The sequence below is a fragment of the Sphaerodactylus townsendi genome, linkage group LG04, assembly GCF_021028975.2.
Source record: "Sphaerodactylus townsendi isolate TG3544 linkage group LG04, MPM_Stown_v2.3, whole genome shotgun sequence".
Lineage (NCBI taxonomy): Eukaryota > Metazoa > Chordata > Lepidosauria > Squamata > Sphaerodactylidae > Sphaerodactylus > Sphaerodactylus townsendi.
In genome coordinates this window covers 67,740,345-67,767,794 of record NC_059428.1, presented here as the reverse complement: position 1 = coordinate 67,767,794, position 27,450 = coordinate 67,740,345, and the positions used below count along the sequence as shown (strand labels likewise).

The window sequence follows — 27,450 nt, the reverse complement described above, 5'->3', positions numbered from 1 at the left end:
ATCTAAGGTGGCATCTGCGAAAAAGGAAACAGCCATCATCACTCTCTCCACCCCCTCCCTGATGCCCTGGTCTTGGGGTGGAATAATAGCCAGGAGGCATTGTAACCACACGATGGTGGCCCTAGAAACTGTGGCTGCGGGAGCTAAGATTCTGGCCAACATAGCTGCCCCCTTGTGGACTCTGTGCATACTAGCATCAGCCTTTCTGTCTATGGCATCTTTTAAATTGCCTTCACCATCCCGGTAGACCAGGCCTCCTGAGTGCAGAGCTGAAACCGGGCCATCCACAAGCGGGGTCTTGATCAGGTTGTGGAGGTGCTCTGGGGCCAGGTACAATTTCATGAAAATTTGTGGAAACCCCCTATTCGCTGCCAGACTAACCCATTCCTTTTTGAACTTCCTTTCAAAGGACTCAGGGTGGAAAAAACCGAGCACTCTCGTCTTCAACCGGGAAAATGGAACTGATGCCCTTAGGACAACCCTTAATTGACTTGGTGGGCTTGGCCGAATTGGGGTCTTCAGCCTCTGCTGAATCGTGTAAATCAAGCGCTGAAATAGTCTTTGCTAAAAGGGTGGCAAGATGATCCAGTTTAAATAGGCAGTGAGTTTGCTCCGCCACTTGGGGGACTTGAGTTTCAGGGTCTGAAAAGTGGTCTGAATCCGGATCCAACTCCCCATCACTAACATCACTTATGTCTGAATCTAAGAGGTTGGAGTGCCAACGCGACCCCTCCCTGCCGGGCCTGAGGGACCTAGAACGGGTCTCAACCCTGAGGCGATTTTCACTGAGGCTGATGGGGCGGAGCTGCTGATCGACCTCCTCTCTAATGGAGGAGCGCATTAGTTCCACCAACTGGTGGGGGGAGAAACGGCTCCAATCTGCGGGAATAGCACCTGCCCTGCTGGGAACCGCCGAAAGCGCCGTCTCTTGCCTGACCATGGCAATGTCGATGTCTCGCCCAGGGCTCAGTTGCCGGTGCGAGGATGGTGCAGGCAGGGCGGATGGCACCGCCGCAGAGCCGGCTGGGCCTCCCTCTGCCCCCAGGGCCTGTTGCTTCGAGCCGCTGCTGCGACCGCAGCTCTCCATTCGCAGTTCTCAGCTGAACTAGCGCACCGAGATCGAGAAGCGTTCCTGCGGCGTCCGCCCTGGTAAGCAATGGACACCCGCTCCTCCGTCTCAGCCCACCGTCTGTGCGGGGGCAAGCGGAGATTTCTGGTGGAGGCCCAAGTATTTTCTGCAGCGGACCTGCAGAAGGCCTCTCTTTCCGGGGAAAATGGTGCCGTCGCCATCTCTGAGGAGTTTTTGGCGCAAAGATTCCGTCCGCACTACTAGTCCCACGGAGAGGGGGAAGGGTGCGGGAACAGAAACAAGGGGAGAATAACACACAAAAGGGGTGCTACAGACAAACAACTCACAATACATACGCAAAGGAGGAAAACACTGGGAGTTAGCACGGAGCCTGTCGAAGTTGCTGCACTACCTACGAGGCAGGAAAAAATACTGGGGCAAATTGGCAGCAACAGACCAACAGGAAGTGGCCAAGCATCTTTTCCTGCCTACCTATTGGATGGAGAAAGAAAACCCCACAAGATGGCTGAAACCATCCAAAAGAAAAATGTTGACAGAGAGACATTTTTCTCTCTTTCTCACAATACCAGAACCAGGGGGCATACATTGAAAATGCTGGGGGGAAGAATTAGGACTAATAAAAGGAAACATTTCTTCATGCAACACTTGACTGGTGTTTGGAATATGCTGCCACAGGAGGTGGTGATGGCCACTAACCTGGATAGCTTTAAAAGGGGTTTGGACAGATTTATGGAGAAGTCAATCTATGGCTTCCAATCTTGATCCCCCTTGATTTGAGATTGCAAATGCCTTAGCAGGCCAGGTGCTCGGGAGCAGCAGCAGCAGGCCATTGTGTTCACATCCTGCATCTGGTGGGCCACTAAGAGTAGCAAGAGTGCTGGACTAGATGGACTCTGGTCTGATCCACCAGGCTCTTTTTTATGTTCTCAAAACCCTTGCTTCTCAGATCCTACTAAACCCATCAACCAAGCCAGCAATGGAGCAAGACTAGGACAGCCAGGATAAACTCAGGTTATTGCAAGGATGCAGACTCCTAATGAGGCCATTATCTCCAGCCTATCGTTTCCCTCTTCCTTTAGTTACACCCCACTCCATAGTTTTGTTTTGCAAAGGGGCAATCCTGTTCATGGATCAGGAGGTCTACAGATAACCTGAGACAGAATATTCCTGTTCTCTCATTTTTGGCCCTGGAACTCACATGATCATCTCATTTTAAATTGTTTTCTGAAGTATGCCTTCACAAATGGACAGACATGTGGAGTCTTTTATTATTTTAGAAGATGCATGGTAACAGCCAGCCAAATGATTTGTTTTATTTTATTTGGTTTAGATCAGGGTCACATGGAAAGACCAGATAGAATCGTTGTCCAGGTGGCTCTCAGCAGTCCTGGGTATTTGTAATATCTAAACTAAATTGGGCAGTAAATCACAACCACTACTTGCATAACAGCCCAATCCAATGGATTTACAAATATACATGTACAGAATTAGTCTACTAGAACTAAATAAAAATTCACTGGTATGTTAATTATGGTGAGGCTAAGAAAAAAACCCCAATACTACAGATGTCTATTGTATTGTAGACCAACTTCTATTAAATAGTATTTGAAATATGATGGGGTACCTCTGTTATATGCAAAAGAATCCTTGAGAAAATCCTGTGTAAATATTATTTGATTATTATTTTAAGTAAGGATCATCAGCTACATTTGCACCTGAGCCCCACTCCTTCAAGCATCACACTGCTGTACAACAGTGCTTCCCCAACCTTTTTTCACATGTGTACCCCTTGGCAACCCATTTCCCTAAAATTGTATCCCTATATTAGCAAGCCCATTATGTAATTTTCTGCATACTCCTAAATGCTATGGCACATACCCCTGGGGGTACACATACACTAGGTCAGGAACCACTGCTGTAGAAAAGGGAGACTCCTTCCAAGGAGCCTAGAGGACAAGAGAGAGAACACTGGGAGATATGATGAGGCAGATGGTGGGACAGAAGAAGGTGCTGAGGGAGCGTGACTCCAGCCTCCCTACTCACTCTGAGGCTGGCTAGACTTGAAACCTCATGGTTGCTGTCTTCAGTGGGAGCAATACGGAGGAGAAAAGTGAGCTTGACAATAGAATATATGAAAATATTTCACTGCAAACAAGTTGGTGGTCTGTTGTAAGCAATGCTGACCATATCAGTACCTCAGTGAGAACTACACCAATGTCTGCTAACTGAGAGAGAAAGTTTTTACACTTACATGAAAGGCCAGAGATCACTAACAGTGTGTTGAAATGATCCAAGCAAAGAACTAGTAAAACCACTTGAGCTCAAAGAAACCTTTCGTTCTCCTCCATGGCTGGAAACGGGTTCTCTATCTTTATACTTTTCTCTACTAATAGTTCTGTTTTCCTCCTCTTCTGCCCCTGTTTCCCAAGGATGCTTGTTCCCACTGATGCCTTTGCCTTGGTGCCACCTCCAGAGTCTTATCTGTGCCCTGGTCCTCTGCACGAAGCCTGTCTCTCCCTGCCTTAGCTTTGCTCTTGTGGCTGCTCCCCCATGCTGAAACCAACCCCTAAGGGTTGACTTAACCCAAGCCCCTTGTCTTACTCTTTTCTGGCATTTCTGGAGGCAGGTCCACCAGAGGCCACAGTCACAAAATCCTGGGCCACTTCCTGGTTGCTCAGGACACTTCTGACATCTCCTACTGCAGCCCTGCCACTCTGACCTCTATGACAAAGTGCAACTCAGGGTCCTCCACCCATGGCTTGTGTGTTGCCTGAGTTGTTGGGGATCAGTACCAAAAAGCACGGTGGCACTGGAAACTTTATTACCAAGCTGCAGCAATGAAAGCTCTCCTCTACGAGCCGGTAAACCTGGCTTGCAAAACAATACACCCTGAAGTATCCGCTCCATTTTGTTTAGGTATTAAATGATGTCTAAAACTATTCTGATATTATCTCTCAGCTGCCTATTTGGTAGAAAATCAACACTGTTCTTTATCAATAATTTGTTCCTGGCCACTTTTCAACTGTTTGCCAAAATAGCTGCAAAGGTTTTATAATCTGTATTTAACAGGGAAATAGGCCTGTAATTTTTAACGTTACTAAGCTCTCGATCTCCATGAGCTCAGCATTTTTAGACATCATTTAATACCTAAACAAACACGGAGAAAAGCTAGCAGTTTTGGTTTTTCTGGATGCAGAGAAAGCCTTTGATAAACTCCACTGGACATTTATGACCAAAGTACTACAGAAGATGGAATTTGGAGATAATTGTCAAAATGGATTAAGGTGATTTATACATTTCAAACAGCAAGATTAAAAATAAATGGGGAGTTATCACAGTCGATTGATATAGCAAAGGGTACTAGACAAAGTTGGAAGAACTGCACTGATCAAAGTCAATGAACTTTCTATTCCAGACAATTCCAATATTGGCCCTTCGGGGATGGGGCGGTATAAAAGCCTAAATAAATAAATAAATAAATAAATAAATAAATAAATAAATAAATAAATAAATAAATATCAAATTTTTTGAGAACGTGTTAAAATATATTTTACATTTTGTGTGGTAGGGAAAGAAACCAAGAACTAAATATAAGAATTTATGTGACAGTCAGGATCGTGGACGTTTAGGATTGCCAAATTTCAAACTTTATTACCAAGCTGCAGCATTACTATGGTTTAAGGAGTGGATGTGGCTTAAAAATGAGGATTTATTAAACTTGGAAAGTCATGACCTGATATACGAATGGCATGCTTATATATAGCACAAGAAAGACAAGGTGAATAAAGCATTTAATGATCATTAAATATAAAGGTCTATAGATAACATTTGGGAGAATTAAAAATGGATGACTGTTATAAAAACATCCCAATAGATATCCCAACATGAAGTGGTATCATTTTAAGTATAGATTATTTGAGGTACAGGGATATATTAAAGAAATGTGAAGAAAAACAGATTCTAAAGGAAAAATATGAAATGAATGGAGATCAATGTCATTGGTTTCAATATAAATTGAAAGAAAAGTTTAAACAAGATGAGAACTTTGGATCTGAACCACACAATTCTAAACTGTGGGAGGCTTCATATACAGAGAATTTTTTAGTTTAAAAATGTATAAACTACTAGTAAGAGACAGAGACAGAAAGAGCTAAGGAAAATACAACATAGGCACTAGATTTGGGGATTGTAATTAAATTGGAGGAATGGGATAAAATCTGCAGAAAGTGTGAAATTTACATCTTGTGTTAATCTGAAAGAAATATTTTACAAGATGTTCTACCAATTATATTTATATTCAGTAAGACTAGTTAAAATTTATATTAAAATATCTGATATGTGTTCGAAATGTAAAGAAAAACGACCCATTGGGTACTCACCGTGAAGGGGTCTTCTCTTGGGTGGTGAAGGCCATCTTGTCGGGTTGTTCTTTACCACTCGCTAGTGAGGCAGGAAGAGCTTTTTGGTCACATCCTGTTGGCGCCAAAATGCCCCAGTATCTTGACAAGCCGAGCTACCAAAGCAGGAACAGTCAAAGAAGTGCAGACAGCTGAACGCGCTGTGATAAACTTTCGTAGAACAATGCCAAGACAAGGGCAAAAAACTGTAAATCCAACAGGTAACAAGAAAAAGACCAAAAAGCTGACCTATAAACCAAAAGACTCTGGCAGAAGGGCAAAAGCATATTTTCAGAGAAGAACGAGAACAGGGAGGGCCAAGATGGCCTTCACCACCCAAGAGAAGACCCCTTCACAGTGAGTACCCAATGGGTCGTTCTCTAGGGTGGTTTCGGCCATCTTGTCGGGACTCCCCAAGCAGTACCCCCAATCAGGGTGGGTTCCGTTAGTCTCCAATAATATGCTCCAGGACCCTTCTGCCCGAGAGAGGAACTCCCTCGAACAGCACTCTATGGAAGTGGAGTCTGTAATGTCTAACTTGAAGGAAGAAGGGGAAGCCCACGTGGCAGCCCTACAGATCTGTTCTAGTGGAACCTGCTCTAACCAGGGCAGCATGTTCAGCCGCTGCACTTCTGGTAGAGTGGGCATTGATGCCAGTGGGGACAGGCAAACTATTTGGCTCCTTGTCGCGCCCTGCAGTGATGGCAGGCTCTAATGTTGGAACTGAATGGCCGCAGAGGACATGGCCTCCCAGCCGGGGGGGAACTACAATGACGAAGAGAGGAATTCAGACTTTCGGAGCTGTCTCCACGCACAGTATGAGGAACAGCTTTGAAAGCCATCAGACTTACGATCCGCCAGGCAGTGCCAGAGTCTCTCTCCCTAGGGGTGAGAAGGCTTGGGACAGAGAAGTTTGGTAGGGACTACCTCCCTGTCTCAGGTGGAACCCTGGAAGCCACCTTAGGCCTGGAAGGACTCAGTCAAGCTTCAGCACTACTCTGTCTGGGGAAGAATTCAAGTGCAAAGGTTAGGAGTTCACCTCGAAAGGGCTCTGAGGCTCAGATAACACCGCCTTCGGCGGAGGTGATGGCCACCAAAATCGTAAAAGCTTCCATGCGCAGCCAAGCGTAGAGTGGTATACGACTGGACCGGCTCAAAAGGAGACTTGGTGAGAGGCATCCAAGACTGCAGTGCAACCGCCATGGAGACTGGGAAAAACGGTGAGTGACAGGTAGCTGAGACTGTTGCACCCCCCCTTCAGGAACTGTAGGACATCGGGGTGTCTGGTGATGGGGACCTTTCCAGCCGGGTGAGGACAGTGGCTAGGGCAGCCAGTTGCCGGCGTAGAAGTGGAACAGCGCAAGTTTCAGCTGGCTAAAGCCATCCTTGTAGGAAAGCCAGAACCCACGTAGTAGGTGGGGTTTCTGGATCGATGTGCTTTTTCCGTACACCACCTAGCTGAGAAGGCCTTCCAGGAGGAGTTGTATAGGGTCCCAATGAGTTGACTTGCGTCTGGCACGCCACCATGGTGTCCACCACACCGCCTCCAGCGAGTACCCTTTACGAATCAGGCCTTTCCGCTCAAAGAGCCATGCGGTCAGCCCTGGAGCCAACCTGGATCCCAGATGGAGCAAGGGGCAACCTGAGACAGCAGGTCCGGGGAGACTGAGTAGAATTTGAACGCAGGCTACAGCTGGATGGAGAGCTGCTGGAGTCACGGAGTACCATGGATCGTCTGGAGCCCAGTCCAGCAGGGCCACCAGGATGACCCTGTCTCCTCTCTTCCTGAATCGCAGCGGAGAAACCTGTGAAGAGAAAGAGGCAGGGGAGAGAAAAGCATAAAGAAGAACCCGGCTGACCACCGAAAGCTGACACAGGGCATCTACGTTCGATACGCCTGGGGATGGAAGAAGCGGGACATGAACCTGTCCGTCTGAGCGTTGAGGTGAGAGGCGAACAAGTCCATCACCGCCTCCCCAGTCTGAGCGTCGCGATCAGGTGGGAAGCACTCTGAGGGGTTCAGTTTCCATTCTGGCGCTTGAAAGGCTGGAGGCGGCTGAGCCAATCCGCCTACCGGGTGTTCAGGGGCAGCTCTTTCACATGTTCGGGTCCCTCAAGGGGATGCTCAGGTTGGCTTCTGCCCAGGAGAGAACCTCGAGGAAGGCTTCCCTGTGTAGCTGAGAGGGACCCGAAATCCCCCTGAGTGGTTCCACCGGTAACACTTGGCTTTCGAGAATGTTGTCCGGGTGCTTGAACCACTCTATGTGTTGCTGCTGCAGAATCCGGTTTCTGAAGGCCTTGAGAGCTAGAAGGATGGCCCTGACTTGGAGGACGCTTGATCGGTAATGCTGCCTGGGAGGTTGTCCAGAGACCCTGGGCAAAGTGCTTTGTCCAACTTGGCCCCCACCCCTGGAGACTGGCGTCCGGGGGGGGTAAAATATATATATGGATCTGGCACCGAGGTGCAAAGACTTTCCCCCCGCCCAGATTGTTGGTGGATGTCCACCATCGGGCCGCACCTTACCGATGGAGAAAGAGGCAAGGGTATGTCCCCGCGTATGGATGATGTTCGCATGGGGGCGCAGGAAGTGGCTTTGCTAAGGCTGCGCCAAGATGAGCCCTGCCCCATTGAATGAGGTCAATGGTAGACACAGGAGAAGGCCCAGCAGACTACAGCCCAGTTGGAGCAGGAGAGTGGAACGTGCCCGAAGTATCTTGCATGACAAACCTCTATGATCTTCCTGGATCTTTGCCGGAGGAAACGTAAGAGAGGTACACGAAGCGGTAAGTCTATCAGGGCACCCTTAGGTGCTCCATCCTCTGGAGCAGGACAGGTGGAACTCTTTGTCCCAGGCGTTGGATGACGGCCGCAGCGTTGATAGTATCGCTCTGTACCGACCCGGATATCCTTGGACGCCCTCGCTCCCTGGACCCTCGATCTGGATGCAGGAGGTGCAGTCCAAGTAGGGATGGACGTGAATCCCTTGGCCTGCGGATGAAAAGCAATCGGGGCCACAAGAACCTTCGGTGGAAGACATCGAGGGGCTGTAGCCAGACCCGGAAGCGGAGGGCTACATACTGGAGAGATGGAGGTTTCCCAGGGCAAAACGCATGGGGGAAGCCCGGTAGTGGGCGGGGCTGATGGGGATGTTGCAGGTATGCATCCTGAGGTCGAGGGATGTGAGGAAGTCGCCCTGTTGGATGGCTGCGACTGTCGAGCCGGAGAGTTTCCATTCCTGAAACGGAATTTATGCGCAGGAACCGGTTCACGATGGCGAGTTGAGGATGGCTCTGGTGTCTCCGTTCTCTTTTGGGAACAGTGGAAGAGAAATGGGAGTAAACCCCTCAATCCCACTTTGTTCCCTCGGCACCGGCTCTATAGCCCTTGATGTCCAACAGGTGCTCGATCGCCATCCCTCAGCCTACGCCCGCCTTTTCCGGGTTCGAGCTGATGGGGGAAGGGAGAAATGTTGGTCCCGCACATAGCGAGCAGCGGAACTCTAAGCGAGTAGCCTGAGGAAACGCATCTCTAGGATCCCATTGGTCGGGCTAAGGGGGGTAGCCACTCGATGTTGAAAATGAAGAAGACGGCCCCCGCATCGGGGCGTCAGATGCAGTCAGGCTTTGTTGCCCTCTTGGAAGGGTCAGGGCGAAAGGACCTTTTCCCTCCTCTAGCCCGATCCTCTTGAAGTCCTGTCTCTTCCGAAAGGAATTCTGAAAGGAGCTGTTGGCCCTGCCAGAGAGGGTCGCAGTTTGCTTCTCGCCCTGGGGAAGCGTAAAGGAAGATCGAAATGACTTGAAGGGAGGCCTGTGGGAGTAGAACCTGGGTTTCTCCTCCAGCCTCACGGACCGAAGCTTATAGCAACCTTCTTGTGGCTCCTTTAGTCCTGATCAGGGATCTTCTCCAGCTTCCTGAACCAAAAAGGATGCCGCCTGGTAGGTCATAGGGTGGCAAACCACTGGTCTTGGACAGGGTATCCAAAACTTGCCAGGGTTTGAGCCATATAAGGCGGCGGGTCCACGGCTGCTGCCGCCATAATGCAGAGGAAGAGGTGAGGAACGTGGTCCAGGGTAGAGTCCCAGCTAGGAAGGATACTGCCATGAGTAGGACTCCTTTTCTCTCAACACCCCTCCCTAACCCCTGGTCCTGGGGGGGGGGGTGATGGTGAGAAGGCGTTGGAGGCCAGACTAGGGTGGCCCTGGCCACTGTAGCCGAGGGGCTAGGATCCTAGCAGCCATAGCGGAACCCTCGTGGACCCCAAGCGTAAACTGGACTCAGCCTTCCTGTCTATGGGGATCTTTTGATGTTTCCTCTCGGGCCCGTCTCCTGTGTACTCAGGCCCCCAGAGTGAAGGGGCAGAGACAGGGGCCATCCACCAGCCGGTGTCTTGATTAGGACTGTGGAGGTGGTCTGGGGCGAGATAAAGCTTTTGTAAAGAGGGACGGAAAGCGCTTTGTAGTGGCGTGGATTAACTCCACTCCCCTTTTTGAACTTGCGCTCAAAGAATTCTGGTAGAGGGAAAAAATGGGAGACCTCCTCCTCTGCAGGGGAAGATGTTGGAGAACCCCTTGGGACAGCCCCCCTGATGGGCTTTGGACGGCTGCGTGGAGGTTGGGGTCCCTCTGGCCTCCCTCTGGAATCATGGAGGCCTAAGGAGGAGATGGTCTGGCCAGGAGGACTGGGAGCTGCTCTATCTTTAAAAGAGCCTATTGCTGTGGTCATTAGAGATCAGGGACAGGGGAATCGTTATCAGAGAAGTGGTCTGAATCGGAACCCAACTCCCCCTCGCTGATATCGCTATAATCAGACCCATAGGAAATGGCAGGCCAGTCTCTATCAGACCTACTGGTCCTGGGAGATCTGGATCGGGACCTGGCCCTGCGCCTATGATGCTCTCTACCCTGTGGGAGGGGGGGATTTGCTGAGAGACTTCCTCCCTAATGGAGGGGCACATGAGGGTTACTAGTTGGTGTGGGGAAAAGCGGCTCCGGTCGTTGGGAATGTCATCTTGCATTCCCTGGAAGTGACTTGAACTGCACCAGCTCCTGCCTGGGGGGCAGGGAAGAACCTTGGTCTGGGCAGCTGGCAGCGGGCCTGCAGAGCAAGGGACAGAGCGATGCTCTGAGGGGGGGGCTGGGCCTGTGCGGCCGAAGTCGGCTGCCTTGGGCGCCTGGCTTCGGCAGGCCTCCCTTCCCGGGTTTTTTTTTTTTTTTTTTTTTCCTGCCGCGGTTATCGGCCGTGGGTTCTCGGTGGCCCGTGCACGGGCCGGCTGAACTGGCGCGCCTCCCTCCTCTCTCCCCGGTTGACCGGGAGAGGGTTCCTGGGCCGGAGCCCGGATGGCTGGGCCAAGGGAGCGCTGGGCTGTTCCGCCCGCTCAAACACCCGGGATCGCGGGGGGGGGGAGCGGGAGAGCTGGGCCGCCGCTCTGGTGTTCTTGGCGGCCAACTTGCAAAAAGCCTCCCTAGGGGGAGAAAAGGGGGCCGTAGCCATGCCCCTGAAGGCCGGAACAGCGAGCCGCGGGGAGAGGTGAGGGAAAAACGGAGGACTTCCCACTTCAACAGAGGAAGGGGACGTAAAAGAAGACGCCTCCGATCTGGGAGAGAGAAGTACTTTAGAGAGATTTTGAAGGATTTTTTGAAGATTTTTGAAGATTTTTGACGAGCTAGTCGAAGTTGCTGCGACTCACTAGCGAGGCAGAAAGATACTGGGGCATTTTGGCGCCAACAGGATGTGACCAAAAAGCTCTTCCTGCCTCACTAGCGAGTGGTAAAGAACAACCCGACAAGATGGCCGAAACCACCCTAGAGAAGGGTCATTTAAACACAAGCGGTGGGGATGTAAGAAGATAAATTATTTTGGTTTGAGGTTTATAATCTGATGAAAAGGACACTGAGATATGATTTTATTTTAGACTGAAGATGTTCCTGTTAAATATACTTGATTCAGAACTTCATAAAAGGAATGAAAAATTGATACTGTATATTATTTAAGTGGCTAAGATTTTAATAGCAAAGAACTGAAATCTACAGAAGTTCTTTGAAGGGAAGACTGGCTGAGTAAATTGACAGAATACACTACAACGGAGAAACTTTCTATGTTAATAAAATATAACTGGGATAAATTTTTGGAAGATTGGGACCTGCTGGTAAATTACTTTAATAATAGAGGTGAATTTCAATACCTGTCAGCAGATCTGAAACACTGATAGAAAGAAGATGAGAAGGTGTTGTTATTTTTAAATGACACAGATTTATTAAATAAATAGTGTAAAGTTGGTCAGTAGAGCGATTTTTATAAATATTTGCAACTTGGTTGCAAAGAAACTGACTGTATAGAATTTATGTTCTAGCGGAAGTTTAGTTGAATAAATTTTTTTTCTCTTTCTGATTGAAATTGTGGATAAAATATATGGTATGTTTTAATTTGTTCATATTTGTAAACTAATAAAGATTATTTTTAAAAAGAAAAACAGATTGCATTTGACGCATAGAAAACTAATCTAAAAATACAGATGCCACTTCCTGATCTCCAAGGGTGAGTGCACAAGGTCTGTTTCTCCCCCTCCCTCGTTGCAGCCATCTTCAGACTTTAAAAGAGCACACACCAACAGTACAGGAGCAGGCACCACTCTCCAAGTCCTGAGATGGCTATAGAGGGAAGCCCTGAGGGAAATCACAGAAAATCCCACTTCCTCTTTCCCCTTCAGGTGTCTCCTCCTCCCTCCAACCTACTGCTGCTTTCACCATTTCTTCCTCATCCGCCTCCACCAAAGCTCTCCCACCCACCCCCCACCCCCCGCAGTCAAACTTATTGGCATTAAAATGCTGACTGTGATGTTGCAAGATAAGAAATTATTCTTTGCAATGTCCACTTGTTTGAGTTGATTTTTTAAAGCACGCACATACTCTCGCACAGAGAGATTATTTAACCCTTTTAGATTTGTCTGCAAACCCCGAGGTTTATACAAAAGCAGTTTCTATCAGTACATGGCCACACTGTAGAGAAATTTTGATGTAACAGTAGTAAATGGGGATAATAACAAGGCTACAAGCATACAAGTCTATATACCTAATCACTTAATTTTGCCTTATGATGAACCTGCAGCCACACATATATTTGTTTAAAATGTACCAATTAAGTTACAAATTCAGTTTTCTTGTTGGTACACAAATTATAACAGATTATACAAACACAACGGATCATAATTATAATCTATGTTTAAGCAATGCAAAGGGAAGTAATTAATACTTGTATTTGCCTGCCAATAAAGAAAGTTTATTTAGTTTACTTCCCTATTTGAGTATGAATGGCTGGTCTAAGTCCCTGGCCTCTTCCATCAATTAACCAACAATAAATTGTCATTTAACCATTTTTCCTTGCTGTTCTTAACCAATTTGAATTGAGACCCATTACTGGAGAAGGAGAGAAACAGCAACACCATCTGCTGTCCTACAGTAAAGATTCGAGGAGACGGGGAAGGAGAAAAAGGATTAGTGGGCTGGTAGGTGCTAAAGCCAGGACAGAAACTGGGTGAATAGCTGTAAAGGGGCAGAAGATACATTATAGTTCAAAATAAGTTAACACTGAATGTCTGGCAAAAACATATATAAAAATACTAGTACTCCGTTTGTAATTTACAGTTTCTTTTCATAGCTAAAATTCTCATTTACTATCCTTGCATCCTAATATTAAACATACTTAGATACTTTTTACAATTATATTCAGCCAATTCTGTGCATTGTCTGAGATCTGCAGAAGCTTGCTTGCAAGTAAATGAGCAGAAATAACTATCATTGCAAACAGCTTTTTAGGTTTAAGGTGCCATTTCCTTTATGACAGAAGTACAGGGTGGATAAGAATCAATGATATTTTTACAAAACAAAAATTAAATTTTTGAAAAATTAAGTTGAGGTTTTTTTAATAAAATGCTTTTTAGGGGGAAAAATCTACCTTATGACACCACATTACTGGAAGAAAATAAGGAAGATTTGAAATAACTGGTGGAGGTTAAAGTAGGTCATGCCAATTCAGGACTACAGCTCACCATCAAGAAAACAAAAGTAATGACTATAGGGGAATCACAACTTTAAGATTGACAATGAGGAAATTGAAATTGTTCCAAGATTTTCTGTTCCTTGGCTCCATCACCAAGCAAAGGGAGACTGCAACCAAGAAATCAAAAGAAGACTGAGAATGGGAAGGGCAGCCACGGAGGAGCTAGAAATTCATCTTGAGTAAAGATGTGTCACTGGTGACCAAGATTAGGCTACCGTATACACTCGCATATAAGTCAAATTTTTCAGCAGGTGTATTTTACAAAATATTTTAGGGTTTTTACTTTGTTGGCCTCCAGGGGGCACAGTTTTTAGGCTAGTGGCACAAAATTTCAGGGATTTTTCAAAAGACTCTCCTGATGATACCACCCAAGTTTGGTAAAGTTTGGTTCAGGGGGTCCAAAGTTAAGAACCCCCAAAGGGAGTGCCCCATCCCCCATTGTTTCCAATGGGAGCTAATAGTAGATGGGGCTACATTTTGAGGGTCCATAACTTTGGACCCCTTGAACCAAACTTCACTAAACCTGGGTGGTATCATCAGGATAATCTCTTGCTGATACCAGCCAGGTTTGGTGATGCTTGGTGTAGGGGTTCCAAAGTTATGGATCACCAAATGGGTGCTCCCATCCTCCATTGTTTCCAATGGAAGCTAATAGTAGATGGGGTTACCCTTTTGAGGGTCCATAACTTTGGACCCCCTCAACCAAACTTCACCAAACCTGGGTGGTATCATCAGGAGGGTCTCCTAAAGATACTCTGAAATGTTGGTACTGCTAACATAAACATTCCTCCCCTGACCAAAAATCCAGTTTTGAAGGATTTTAACTCTTGTGTTTTAGCTTGGTTGCTGGTTGAGCTAAGGTTTTTGTACTTTTAAAGTTATTGTTGAGACCATATTGTTTTTGTTAACCCTCTTTTCCACTTACAGAGCTAGTTTACTGTTTTTCTTTGAAATGAATATTCAAAAACATTTAATCTAATGTAATTTTATTGGTATCTATTTTTATTTTTGAAATTTACCAGTAGCTGCTGCATTTCCTACCCTTGACTTATATGCCAGTCAATAAGTTTTCCCAGTTTTTTGTGGAAAAATTAGGTGACTTATATGCGGGTCGACGTATACACAAGTATATACGGTATATCATGCCACGGTATTCCCAGTTATTATGTATGGATGTGAAAATTGGACAATGGAGAAAACTGACAAGGAAGAAAGTAGATCCCTTTTAAATGTGGTGCTGGAGGAGAGTTTTACAAATATCATGGATCACCAAAAACACAAACCAGTGCGTTCTAGATTGAATGCTACAAAACTAGGGCAGTGACAGGTGAGAAGTCCATAATTACTGCAGGCCTGACCCTTTAAACACCTGTCCAATACCAAATTGATCAGTGGCACAGGAGACTCCATAGAGACAGATCTCAGAATAGCATCAGCTCCAAGTGGAGGTGACCCACCCATATCAAATCCAGCAGGGGTCAGGACAGGGGCCAGCAATAGGCACTTGGAAAACTGGCCCTGTCCTCTAACAAGATAATCACTTTTCACAGGAGGTAACCGTTAGAACAACCAGAGGCAGATAGCCCATGAAACTGCTTTCAAAAAGAAGACAGCTTGATGAGGGACTGCCAACTCCTGGGTCTCAAGCATAGGAGAGGGAAGCTAGGTGCCTGTCTTCTCTCCTTTCCCAGACTGTAGCACAGAGATTGCAGCTGTGGGCTGACTGGATGGATAAGACCATCATCACCCTTCCCCCAGTGGCATGTCTGCATCTCTATGATGAAATCATTGAGCGAAAACCAGACTAGTTTTATATCTGAAGTAACTATAACAACAGTGTTAAGAGGATTTTTCCTTGATGTCACTCAGCCAATTAGGGTTTCCAGAGCTGAGCTATTGGATCTTGAAAAACTGGCTAGTGCTCTGAGATGACCACAAGGAGGTGACTGAGACTGGTGGCAACTATGTGCAGTTCCCCTCTTTGAAAGAAAGGGAAGACAGTTCAGTCAAAGAGTTCTTGTTTCCATTTCCAGAAAAGAAAAATGGATCTAACTTCATGTTAGTCAGGAGGATACTCATAAACCCCAGAGGTCCCTAGATCCTAGTTTGAAAAACATGTGTTTTTTGCTGATTATCTGCAACTTCCAACAAACTTTATACTTTGTGAACTGAATTTATATCCCTCTATAACATTAATCAACACTAATCAGTAAATTACAGTATTTTCACATAGTTAATGTATTAATAAGGGACTACTCATTAAATTTGCAGGTGGCACCGAACTGGGAGGCACAGCAAACTCCCCACAAGATAAAGCTAGAATTCAGTGAGATCTGAACAGACTAGAAAATTGGGTGGATGTGAACAATATGCAATGCAACAAGGATAAATGCATAGTTCTATATCAGGGTAACAAAAATGGGAAGAATGTATACTGGATGGAAGATACATTTCTGGACAACACAGTGTGTGAACAAAATCAAGGGGTACAGATAGACTGTAAGCTGAATATGAGCAGTCATAGTGATGCAGTGGCAAAAACGGCTAATAGAGTCTAGGGATCATAGAATCAGAGAGTTGGAAGAGACCACAAGGGCCATCAAGTCCAACCCCCTGCAATGCAGGAACACACAATCAAAGCACTCCCGACATAGGCTGATCCAGCCTTTGTTTAAAAACCTCCAAAGAAGGAGACTCCACCACTCTCCGAAGCAGTGAATTCCACTGTTGAACAGCCCTGACGGTCAGGAAGTTCTTCCTAATGTTTAGGTGGAATCTCTTTTCCTTCACCTTGAATCCATTACTCCGTGTCCTAGTCTCTGAGGCAGCAGAAAACAAGCTTGCTCCCTACCAACATGACTTCCCTTCAAATATTTAAACATGGCTATCATGTCACCCAATAACCTACACTTCTCCAGACTAAACATCCCCAGCTCCCTAAGCCTCTCTTCGTAGGGCATGGACTCCAGACCCTTTACCATTTTGGTCGCCCTCCTCTGGACCCGCTTCAACCGGTCAATATCCCTCCTGAACTGCGGTGCCCAGAACTGTACACAATATTCCAGGTGAGGTCTAACCAATGCAGACGTACAATTACACCCCTCGATCTTGACACTATACTCCTATTGATACAACCCAAAATCGCATCGGCTTTCTTGGCCGCCGCATCGCACTGCTGACTCATATTTAGTTTATGGTCTAAGATTCCCAGATCCCTTTCGCATGTAGTGTTGCCAAGCCAGGTGTCACCCATCCTATATCTGTGCATTTCATTTTTTCTGCCTAAGTGTAGTATCTTACATTTATCTCTGTTGAAACTCATTTTGTTTGTTTTGGCCCAGCTGTCTAATCTGTCTAGGTCATTTTGAATTCTGACTCTGTCCTCTGGAGTATTAGCTACCCCTGCAAATTTTATTAGCATGCCCTCTATTCCATTATCCAAGTCGTTGATAAAAATATTGAATAGCTTTGGGCCCAGGACAGAACCCTGTGGCACCCCACTAGTCACTTCTTTCCAGGATGAAGATGAACCATTAATTAGCACCCTTTGAGTTCAACAGGATGTATCAACAGGATCATAATATCCAAACTGCAAGATGTCATAGCCCCACAGTACACTGCATTGGTCAGGCAGCACCTGGAATACTGGATGCCTAATAAAGGTTCTGACTCTGAATACTGTGTGCAGTTCTGAAGGCCTCACCAAAAAGAATGTAAACAGAGTAGTTCAGCAGTGGAATCAGCTGCCTAGGAAGATGGTGAGCTCCTCCTCTCTGGCAGTCTTCAGGCAGTGGCTGGATGAATACTTATCAGAGATGCTTGAGGATGATTGTGAATTGAGGGAGCTGGACAACATCGCCTGCATGGTCCCTTCCAATGCTATGATTCTATACTCCAATCAGAAAATTCATATAAAATAAAGCTATCATGGCCAAAAAGTATCTCAAAGTTTGAGTACAAAACTATTATACATATTAATAAATTTCTTGCTTTGCCATAGTCACTACTTTGTCAAAATTAAGTAAATCTTCTGCTTATCTTCCATTCCAATCCTATAATTACCCACACATGGAGTCATATCTTTATCTATTCAGAAGAGAAGAGAGGCAATTTTCACTCAGTTTAAAACCATAGCCAGATTACACCAATAAGGTTGACAATATTTCTTTGAAAATAAGTAAAGCACATCTATCCATTTAATACATTTAAAACCATACTAGTGTAACTAGCAAGAAAAACAAACTCACCTTTAACAAAGACTAGATCAGGGGTAGGGAACCTTTAACACTTAAAGAGCCATTTGGACCCGTTTTCCATGGGAAAAGAAAACACTTGGAGCCGCAAATAATTTTTGACATTTAAAATAAAGATAACACTGTATATATTGGGGGTTTTTTACCTTTTACTCCGCTCATTCTGAGAAGCGCATGGATGTGTCCGCCTTGCTGCCTGCAGGGCGAGCAAGGATGGGGCCAGCGGCTCAGCCTCGCCGTCCGCCAGGAAAGCGCCCGCCCCGCTCCAACGGGACAGGCGAGAGGGGAAGCCCGCGGCGCGGCCCAGCCAGCTGCAAGCAGTTGGTGCACCCACCCTGCTGCCTGCAGGGCGGCAAGGATGGGGCCAGCGGCTCGGCTCATGGAGCCGCAGTGCAAGGGTAGAAGAGCCGCATGCGGCTCTCGAGCCGCAGGTTCCCTACCCCTGGACTAGATGAACAAGGGCTTCAATCATAGGCACTTTCAGTTGGGAGCAAGTCCCACTCAGAAGTCTTTCTTCTGAGTAAACATGCACATGACTGGACTGTCACCTCACAATTCTATCTCATAGTAAGAAAGCTCAACTCATATCTATTTTTGTAACAATCTGAATTTGTTATTTAAAAAAGTAAGCTTTAAGAGTAAATCTCAAAAAAGTCAGTTGATCATTTCATAAGAAAAGTTACTAAGAAGAGTGAAAGGCACAGGTAACTTGTTTTCACCTCACTGCTCTATTCTCTGCAAACGATTTGCTATGAACACACTTTAGCTTCTAAAAGTCTAGACAGTTACCTAAAGACCACACTTCCTTACAGAATAAAAACATATGTAACAAATCATGTACTGCCAAGTCACTCAACACCCCCCACAATTAAGAAAAAATCTATCTTTCTCTTCAGCAAATTATCCACAGTCCACTTTTCAGCTCTCTTTTAAGTTCACCCTAACTTTGATGCAGTAACTTTACATATATCCATTTGGGTCTGACCTTACATTTATTAATATTATGATTCTGTAAACAGTGGAAATACTGATAAAAACATGAAAACTGAACCAAGACTCAAAAAGAAATGGTCTTAAGTTTGCCATAGACTAATCGACTCATTTTAGAGTCGTACTAAAACATTTATTTCCCTCCCCATTCTTTTGCAAAATAAATACTTTAAATAGGAATATAATAATTTCACTGGAGTTCTGCACACCTGTCAAATACATTATGTATTAATAATCCTATGAACAAATTAATCCAGTACTTTATGTTGTATTTAAGGATGTACAAAGTAAACCATTCTCTTGGAGGCGGAGGACATCTTGTGGGAGATTTCTACCCATCTCAGGGAGGCAGGAACAAGAATTCCATCACTTCCTGTTGAGTCTTGGTCTCTATTTTAGCCAGTATTTTTCCTGCCTCCTGCACTTTGCTTTAATTCTTGTAGTCTTTGTGCCTGAACCGTCCTCCTGCTCTCCTATTCTGTAGCAGTTTCTTTCTCTAAGAATCCTTTCTACATCTTGCTCAGACTAACTTTTCTACCCTCATCTCAGCTTCTTCTGGCCTTCCCCACCTTCCCGCCAAAACAGGGGACCCTAAGATGATGGACAGGAGGGAATTCTCAACTCCAAAGGAAGACTTCCACAGATCTGCTGCGGAGGCAACCAGAGCCGCCCTTAGAAGGGCTGATTCCCCCTCCCAGGACCACCATTCAGAAAGCCCGGAGGAGGGTCGCTCTCACCTCGCTGTTCATAAACACGCACCCAAGAAACGGACCATCTCGGAGCTTCTCAGCCTCGGAAGCTCAAGCATGTGCATGGCAAGCTGTCAATGCGAGCAAAACAAAATAAGAGGCTCAAGTGGCTCCCAAGCCACCTGACGGAGCCACACAAGAGAAACAGCGATTCCCCTCACCAGGCAGGCGACCACTCCTCAACGTTGTTATCAGGTAGGGGCCTTCTCTTGGTAGGCAGGAGGACATCTTGGCCCTGTGCATCGTTAGTGTCTTGTATGGGTTCAGTAACTCTTTCTGAGGAACCTTCTTCATGCCTGGGTTATTAGGTACTATTCCTTCATTGTTCTTGTTTTTCTTGTTATGGTTAATGTTGACTTCTGGTGTTTTCCTGTGACATGTGTTATTTCAAACCTTCCTGTTATTTAAACTGCTCGGTCAGACAAATACTAGCTAAAGTGGAGACCAAGACTCAACAGGAAGTGATGGAATTCTAGTTCCTGCCTCCCACTGTCTTCCTGCCTACCTAGAGAAGGCCCCTTCAAAGTGAGTATCCAGTGGACCGTTTTCCAAACTGAAGGTACTAACAGATGCTTAAAGTAATTCTACTGAACACTGTACCTGAAAGTATATCCAGCAGTCAGACAGTTGCTTATAATTCAGAACTACATTGCAACATTTTATACAACTGTCTTCATATAGATACAAAAAAACCTACAGCACTTTTACACTGAGTTCAGAATCATTCCTTAAATGTATAACCTCCCTCACTTTTGAATTGCACATATATACCACACCTCCTTCTGAAAACCCCAAGCAGATATTATACCCATTTTCAAAACTTTGCCAGCAAAGAAGTACAGTGATTGTTATGCCATATTAATGTCTTGAATGGGATCAGGTCATTACTACAAGCAAATGCTAGTGTTCAGGGCTGAGATACATGTTTTCCTGACAATGCATGCCACTTCTCTCACCCACACCCATTATTAACTAATCAAACAGTGTTCAAAGAGTTCTGCAGAACCGCACAGTACATCCAATCCCAAACTTTGCCACCAAAGAATAGAGCATAGCGATCTTTATAACAGATTAATGTCTTGCATAGTATCGTGTCAATACTACAAGCATATGCATTGGTACAAGCGTTTAGGATTGAGTACAAGTATTCCTGGCATGAAACATTAGAACTCTCATCCTTCTACTCCATCATTAACTACTTAAATAATCCTCAGAGTTCCAGAGAACCACAAAGGATCTTTTTGACACTCAATCCACTTTCTCCAATTAAGACAGTATAATCATAATATCTGGAACTCAAATACTTCAGTTCAGATTATGATGTTGGAACTTCGAACAGTGCTATCATAGAAACATCCTTGTTACATACACACTGACAACTGACAACGTGTACTCAAATATGTTTACTGATTTTTGTTTAGTTGTGTCTCTTTAGTAACTTTAAAAAACAGTTTTCTAGTTATGGAGTGCTGGAGATAACAAAAATCCTGACTAAAAATCTTTAGCCAGATCCAAGTTCAGATTTGATCTGAATGTTCAACATATTCACTCAGAAATAAGTTCTTTTGAAATCAACACAATTTTCTAAAAATGTTTAGAGACCTGGTTAAAAAAGGATTAAAGAATGCAAATTAGATCACTCTTGAGAGATCTGAATAAACAATATTCTAATAGACTCCACTGATTTCTTTAAGACACTTGACAGTTAACTTGTCTCAAAATAATGACTTGTTTCTAATTTCTTCAGTAACAATTTAATCAATAAGAGGCTATCTATCCTGAGAGGCTAACAATTTAATCAATAAGAGGCTATCTATCTTCAAATCTCATATAACGTCTATAACCATGGACTGCACCAGAAAAATCACAAATTCATAGATTCTAGGCAACACATTGGTGCAAAAACAAGATTCCAAAGAAGTTACTTGTGGATTCGCAGGAGTTTTGCTTTGGCTCATCCCAAAATCACCACCAAGTCACAAAGCATGTCTGCAGTTTAGATTTCATCACAAAAAGCATGGGCCCACAGTTTCATGGCACCACCACATCACAAAAACATAGTTCTGAACCATGGATCTTCATGGATCCCCAGGATGTTTGCCATACGTCATCACCCAAATCTCTATCAGATCACATATCACATCCCTTGCCACAGTCTGCACTACAAAAACCATGGATACACTACTCTGTGGTGCCTGCAGTGTGCAAAAATATTGTTCTCATGGATCCCTAGAATTGGGTCACCCCAAACTCATCATCAAATCGCCTGTCAATAGCCAAAGATCACACAGAAAAAAAATGGCAAGTCACCTGATTTGTGCCGTCGTCCCAGCATTGAAATGTGGTTCCACTGCACATATCCCCAATGTATTCTCTGGATTTCTATTTTTCATTGCCCTCAATAAATTGTCCAACCACATATTATGGCCATGTTGTATCACAGAAATTTCTGAATCCATATCTTAGTGTCTCCACCATGGTGCAAACGTGTGGTTCCAATAACCAGTCTTTAAGGATCTTCAGAAATTGTGTACCAGGTCCCCCCAAATTCACCACCACATTACATCTCCACAGTGCAAAATCATGGATCCACTACTTTGTGGTGTTGCCATGATGCAAATCCATAGTTCCAAAGCATGGTTGCTCAGGATGTCAGCGTTGGTTCAGTCCAGATTCACCATCAATTGTCGCCATACTAACAGATTACAACACAGATATAATGAATCCACTGATGCTTGACTTTGTCACATTGCGATAACACTTTCTAAAAACAGCAAATCAAACAGCAGGTCACAATACTCCAGTTTGGACATCTGTAAGGGAAAGTCTGGTCATTCACTGAAACTATTCAAGTCTGGCTGATGGGAGTGAGAAGGATTCACCAGGATCTCTCCCGACAGAGAGGGCTGTGCAATTCCAGCGCTCATTTCATAAACCTATATATTACGCTTGTTTGCCCTCAAGCATGGAAGGCAAGGTGGACAGCTTACTCTTTATTGGGAAAACTGCAAATTATGTGAAACTACTTTTTTAATGAAAAAAAGAATCAAGAAGTTGTAATTCTGAGCAGAGAAGCATTGCATAGGGAGTAGTTAATCCATCCCTTCGTCAAGGGCAATTGTTACCTCTCAAAGTGTCCCATCAAGCCACATATTACATATATGCAGTGAAGCAATGTTGCAGTTCTCAATCATATGTTCTCCAGTTTGATGAGAGACAAGGCCCAGCCAGACCCCACATTGTACATGTAAATTAAAGGACACATGAATACAATCTCCTTCTGGATCAGCATCCACATCAAAGTTTGTTTTACCAGTACTTGCAACTAAGTTTGTTTATTCACCCCATTTGCAAGCCATTATTCTCTCCAATGTAAGCAAAGGAGCTAACATCATTCTCCCAAGCTTGGAACAACCCTGACAAGTAGGTTAGGCTGAAAATGCTTGAATGGCCCAAGGTCACTCAGCAAAATTCCATAGCAGACTGAGGATTCGAACATGGGTCTCCAAGATCTTAATCCAACACTCCAAGCCCTATACCACACTGGATTTCCAAGACTTGATGAGCCAAAAGTACAGTATCTTGAAGAGGGGCCTCCAACCTTTCCCAAAACACCTGGTGCACACCAGGAAACGTGTAAGAAGGCACCACAGCACCCATGGACATTAGGTTGGAGACACCTGATTTAACAGTTTGCATTGACAAAAACTTCTTGGATGGAGAACTTGCAATTAAACCTCCGTACAGAATTACCAAAAACCCAAAAGCAAACAACTTTTCCCCCTGAAATCATTTTTAGCTGAATGAAGGCAACACAGATTACAGGGCTGATATTCATGAATGGTGGGTTGATATTCTACATTCACAGATAAGACCATCATACTCCTTGACTTGAATATTTTTGCAGGTTGGCCGCATCAGGACTTTCCAATTGCAATGATTAACAGTGGAAACTGTAAACATGTGATTTCTCATTTCAATATAGTGTTCATGCCAATACTGAGCACTTCAGATAGGATTTTTGGGGGGTAACTTCATAGACATTGGTGTGATTTTATAATGGTGAAGCCCATTTAACCATCATGAGGATCCAGGAGGCTCAAAGAATTTAATGCAGTGTTTGTACCTTGGCACTGCACTGTGAACTTTTTGTGGTACATTCAGTTGTTATGTACATGATATGCAAGTTCAGGACAGCCAAACCTAAAAAACCTTGGGATCCATGTGGATCCGTGCTTCAGAAATATGTTTACATTGTGACAGTGCCACAGCATGTTCAACATGTGATTTTTAAGTTGAAAGTTCTTGCCATGGACAATATAGACGAATGGATAATGAATATGGGGTAACCAAGAAAGTTGTGGATTAAGGAAATATTGTGGTACAAGCTGTGCCTACAGACATGGTATGGGATTTGATGGTGAGTTTTGGGTGACACAGGTGAGAAAGCTTAGTTCAGAACCAGGTTTTTGTACCATGGTGTTGCCACAAAGTTGTGGATCTGTGATTTCTGCGGTACAAGTTGTGGCCACAATATGTGATTTGATGGTGAGGTCAGTGTGATGTACTGCAAAAATCACATGGATCCATGAGGATTCATCAGGTTTTTTGCACAACTGTAGCCCCATAAAAATGTGGGTAAGTGATCTTTGTGGTTCTGCCAAAAGACTAAGACATGGTCAACAGTATAAATGGGGGAGGAGGGGTTGTTTCAATGTAAAAACTCCATGAATTTATGAGGATTCCATTAAAAATAATCTGGATCCAATTTTTTCCCATATAACTTTTTAACGATACAAACACCCTAGATTGACACAAACTTTCAAAGAGTTACTACGTTCAACTTTCCAAGCACCCACAGCAAACGTCTTCGTGCATGTAGACGAGTACCTAAAACCACCACTACAACAGGTGCTAAGATCTAGTGACTTTCCTCCCCTCCTTACCGGGGTGTGGGAAGAGGAGGCAGAATATCTTCCAATCTCTTCCCGGTCCAAGAGGAATGAGCAACTCTAAAGACAGATCCTTGGCCAAATGGGAAGGGTCCTTCCAGGCCTCAAACATCCCCTTCCCGGCTGGAAGCTTCTCTCCCTTCCCCAGGCCTAACCCGAAATAACGGCCAAAAAACCAACCGATGTCTTCTTTTCTCTCCTCCGTCGACCGTCTTCTCTGTCTCCTCAACACCGGGGCGGCCCAGGCTGCTTCCTCAAGATGGCAGCGGCCCCCTCTCCCTGTGCCGTGCAGCCCGCGGCCCCGCTACCAGAGGCCTTTTCCACTTACCCGTGTCTGGGGCGGTGGCCTCCTCTGATTCCAGCCCGAGGACCGCAGTCGTCCTGACAGAGGCCTCCTTCCTCGGGATGCGGAGAAGTGGCGGCAGCGGCGCTCGCGGGGAGCGGGTGGGCTCAGCTCATTCCCCGCCTCAGCCAGCGGCCCAGCCCAGCAACGTCTCCCCCTCCGCAGTCTCCTCAGTTGGCTTGCCCCGCCGCACTCGGGCCCGCGCAGAACGAACGGAGCAGGGCCCCGGAACGGAGCCCAGAGCGCACCTCCCTCTGGCGGGAGGAGGGCAACCTGGCCCGGCGGGCGGATCCGCGGCGTTTCCTGGCCGGGCGGATTTTCTATCGCTCACAAAATGGCGCGCGTTCCAAACCTGCGCAGCGATCAGCAGCGGGGCCCAGGCACGGCGAGGTCCTCCTTCGGCTGCTTCTCCCGGAGCTCAGGCCGGGCAGAGGGAGGCAGCAGGAACAGCACGGGCGAGACAGGGAGTGCAACGCTGGACCGAGCCCCGGGGATCTCCTCGCTCGCTCGCGCCCCCTCCCTCCTTGCCAGCCCCCCCCCTTCCCGCTCTCTTCTCTCCTCCCCCTCCCGCGCGCCACCGTCTCTGATGCCTTCAAGCCGGCTTCTCTGGAGCTGTGCTCCTAGGATAGCTCTCGTCTGAGCGCGCACCTGCTTCACTTCCGCGACCACCGGCTAAAGTGGATAATCCCCCTCCCGCCGAACCCAAGGAGGAAATAATCTATGCAAAGTTATAAAACGGGCGGGAAGGGGATTTTTTTTAAAGCCCAACTGACAAAATGGCGGCTGGAAGAACCTGTTACTATGGCAACTGTCAATCACGCCGGACGAGCCCCGCCCAAGGCAGGCGGGAATCCGTGCTGCTGGCGGGGGGGGGGGGGGGGGAAGGCGTTAAGAGGAAAGCCGAAGGCGGAGCTTGGTTGCCTTGGCGACTGCTGCTTCATTCCCTTCCCTGTGTCGTGTGATATTATAAATTCAGAACCATGCACCGCTGTTGCTGTCAGTAGTGACGGCTCGCGGCGAGGATTCTCTCTCAGTTTAACTCTTGTGGTTTCCTCTCAGGAAAGGCTCTGGAGCAGTCCCTGCTTATTCTCGGAGACTACTGCAAGTTCTCAGGGAGATCCACGGGTGGAATATTTGTAAAGATTGAACGTTGCCTGTGTTCCTCGATTTGCTTATTTGGACCTGTTGGGTAGGGGGTGGTCCAAGCAGTCTCAGAAAGAGTGCTTCTGATACATGCTGTTGAAATTATACAGAAATTAGATGTAGCATATTGTAAAAGTACAGGTATTCTAAAGAGCAACAACCCTTTCTGTACACTACAGTCTGCAAGCGGCTTTACTAAAAAGGAATGACGAGAATGCCCACTAGGAAAAAAGCAATATGCCTGAAGGCCCATTGCACATAATGGGAGTCAGGAATGCCAAATGACTTGCATGGGGTTCACTGAATTACATTGCAGGCCAGAAGAGTTGAAATGGAAGTGCTGAAGAAATCTGATCTGGCCCTGGAATAATGGTTCCTAAGAATGCTTGAGTATCCTAGGGTAGGAATGTTGGCCACCACAGAGTGGAAGGACATTCTTTAAGGCTGGCATAAGTGTTCTGGGACAGTCCACAGTGGTCCCTGGAACTGGAATCAGTGCTTCAAGAGTGGAATGACAATTCTTGGGAGGGGTATAAATTAATCTACAAGTTAATCTACAACTGGAATGAGAGCCTCCAAACAGGCATGAGGCACCTTTGGAGTGACATGAGTGTTCTGGGATTAGAATGATATCCTCCTGAGTGGAATGATGGTGCCTAGTTATGGCAGAAGTGTTCTGGGACTGGAATTAAAGCCCCCTGAGTGCACAATCAGTCACTGGCCCTGAAATGACAGCTCCCAAAGTAGAGTGATGGCCCATGGCAATAGTATAATTATTCAGAGACCAGATAAACTGATCTTGGACTGTCCCTAGGAGTGTTGGTGATTCCTTGTTCTGCACTTTTATTGTTATTAAATTGCACTGTTTACACCTTAGAGTTACTTTTTCAGCAGCGAGGAATGTCGTGATTGTTTTTGTTACAAACCTCTGAGAGTAGAAACAATTTCCTGAGTCTGGAATGGCAGCCACCAATGGAATCAGTGGTCTGGTCCTGGAATGATAATCCCCAGATTTGAATGATAGTCACTGGGAGTAGCATAAAAGTTATGAGAATAGAAGGACAGCCTCCAGAGTGGAATGACAATATTTGGGAGCAGCATGGGTGTCCTAAGACTGGATTATACTACACCAGCAGAGCAGTCATTCCACTCTGGGGGCTTTCATTCCAGTCTCAATGTAGTGTACCTGGTCCCAGGGACTGCCATTCATCTCTGGCAACTGACATTACAGTCCCAGATCAGTTTATCTCAGGGGTATTAAACATGCAACCCAGGCCAGATTTGACTCCTTGAGAGGATTTATCAAGTATGCGAGCCAGCTGAAGCAATCCCTCCCCACTCCTGATCTGGCCTGGTGAGCTCACTGCAGGCTCCCCAGTCCAGGTACACAACAATATGCTAACCACCTCCTCCAGTGCCCTTCTGGACTGGCAAGCACACTGCAGGCTTGCCAGCTGATGCAGCCATCCTCCCCCTA

The 27,450-nt window shown here is 45.8% G+C and overlaps 1 protein-coding gene across 2 annotated transcripts in view; it reads right to left on the bottom strand.

Annotated features, from left to right (window-relative positions):
* Positions 1–25,345, bottom strand: part of DYRK1A (dual specificity tyrosine phosphorylation regulated kinase 1A) — a 157,151-nt gene extending 131,806 nt beyond the window's left edge. For both annotated transcript variants that reach the window (XM_048493019.1, XM_048493020.1), the window contains exon 1: positions 24,816–25,345. The gene's annotated coding sequence lies outside the window, so the exon portion shown is untranslated. The remainder of the gene's footprint in view (positions 1–24,815) is intronic.
* Between the last annotated feature and the right edge of the window lie 2,105 nt (positions 25,346–27,450).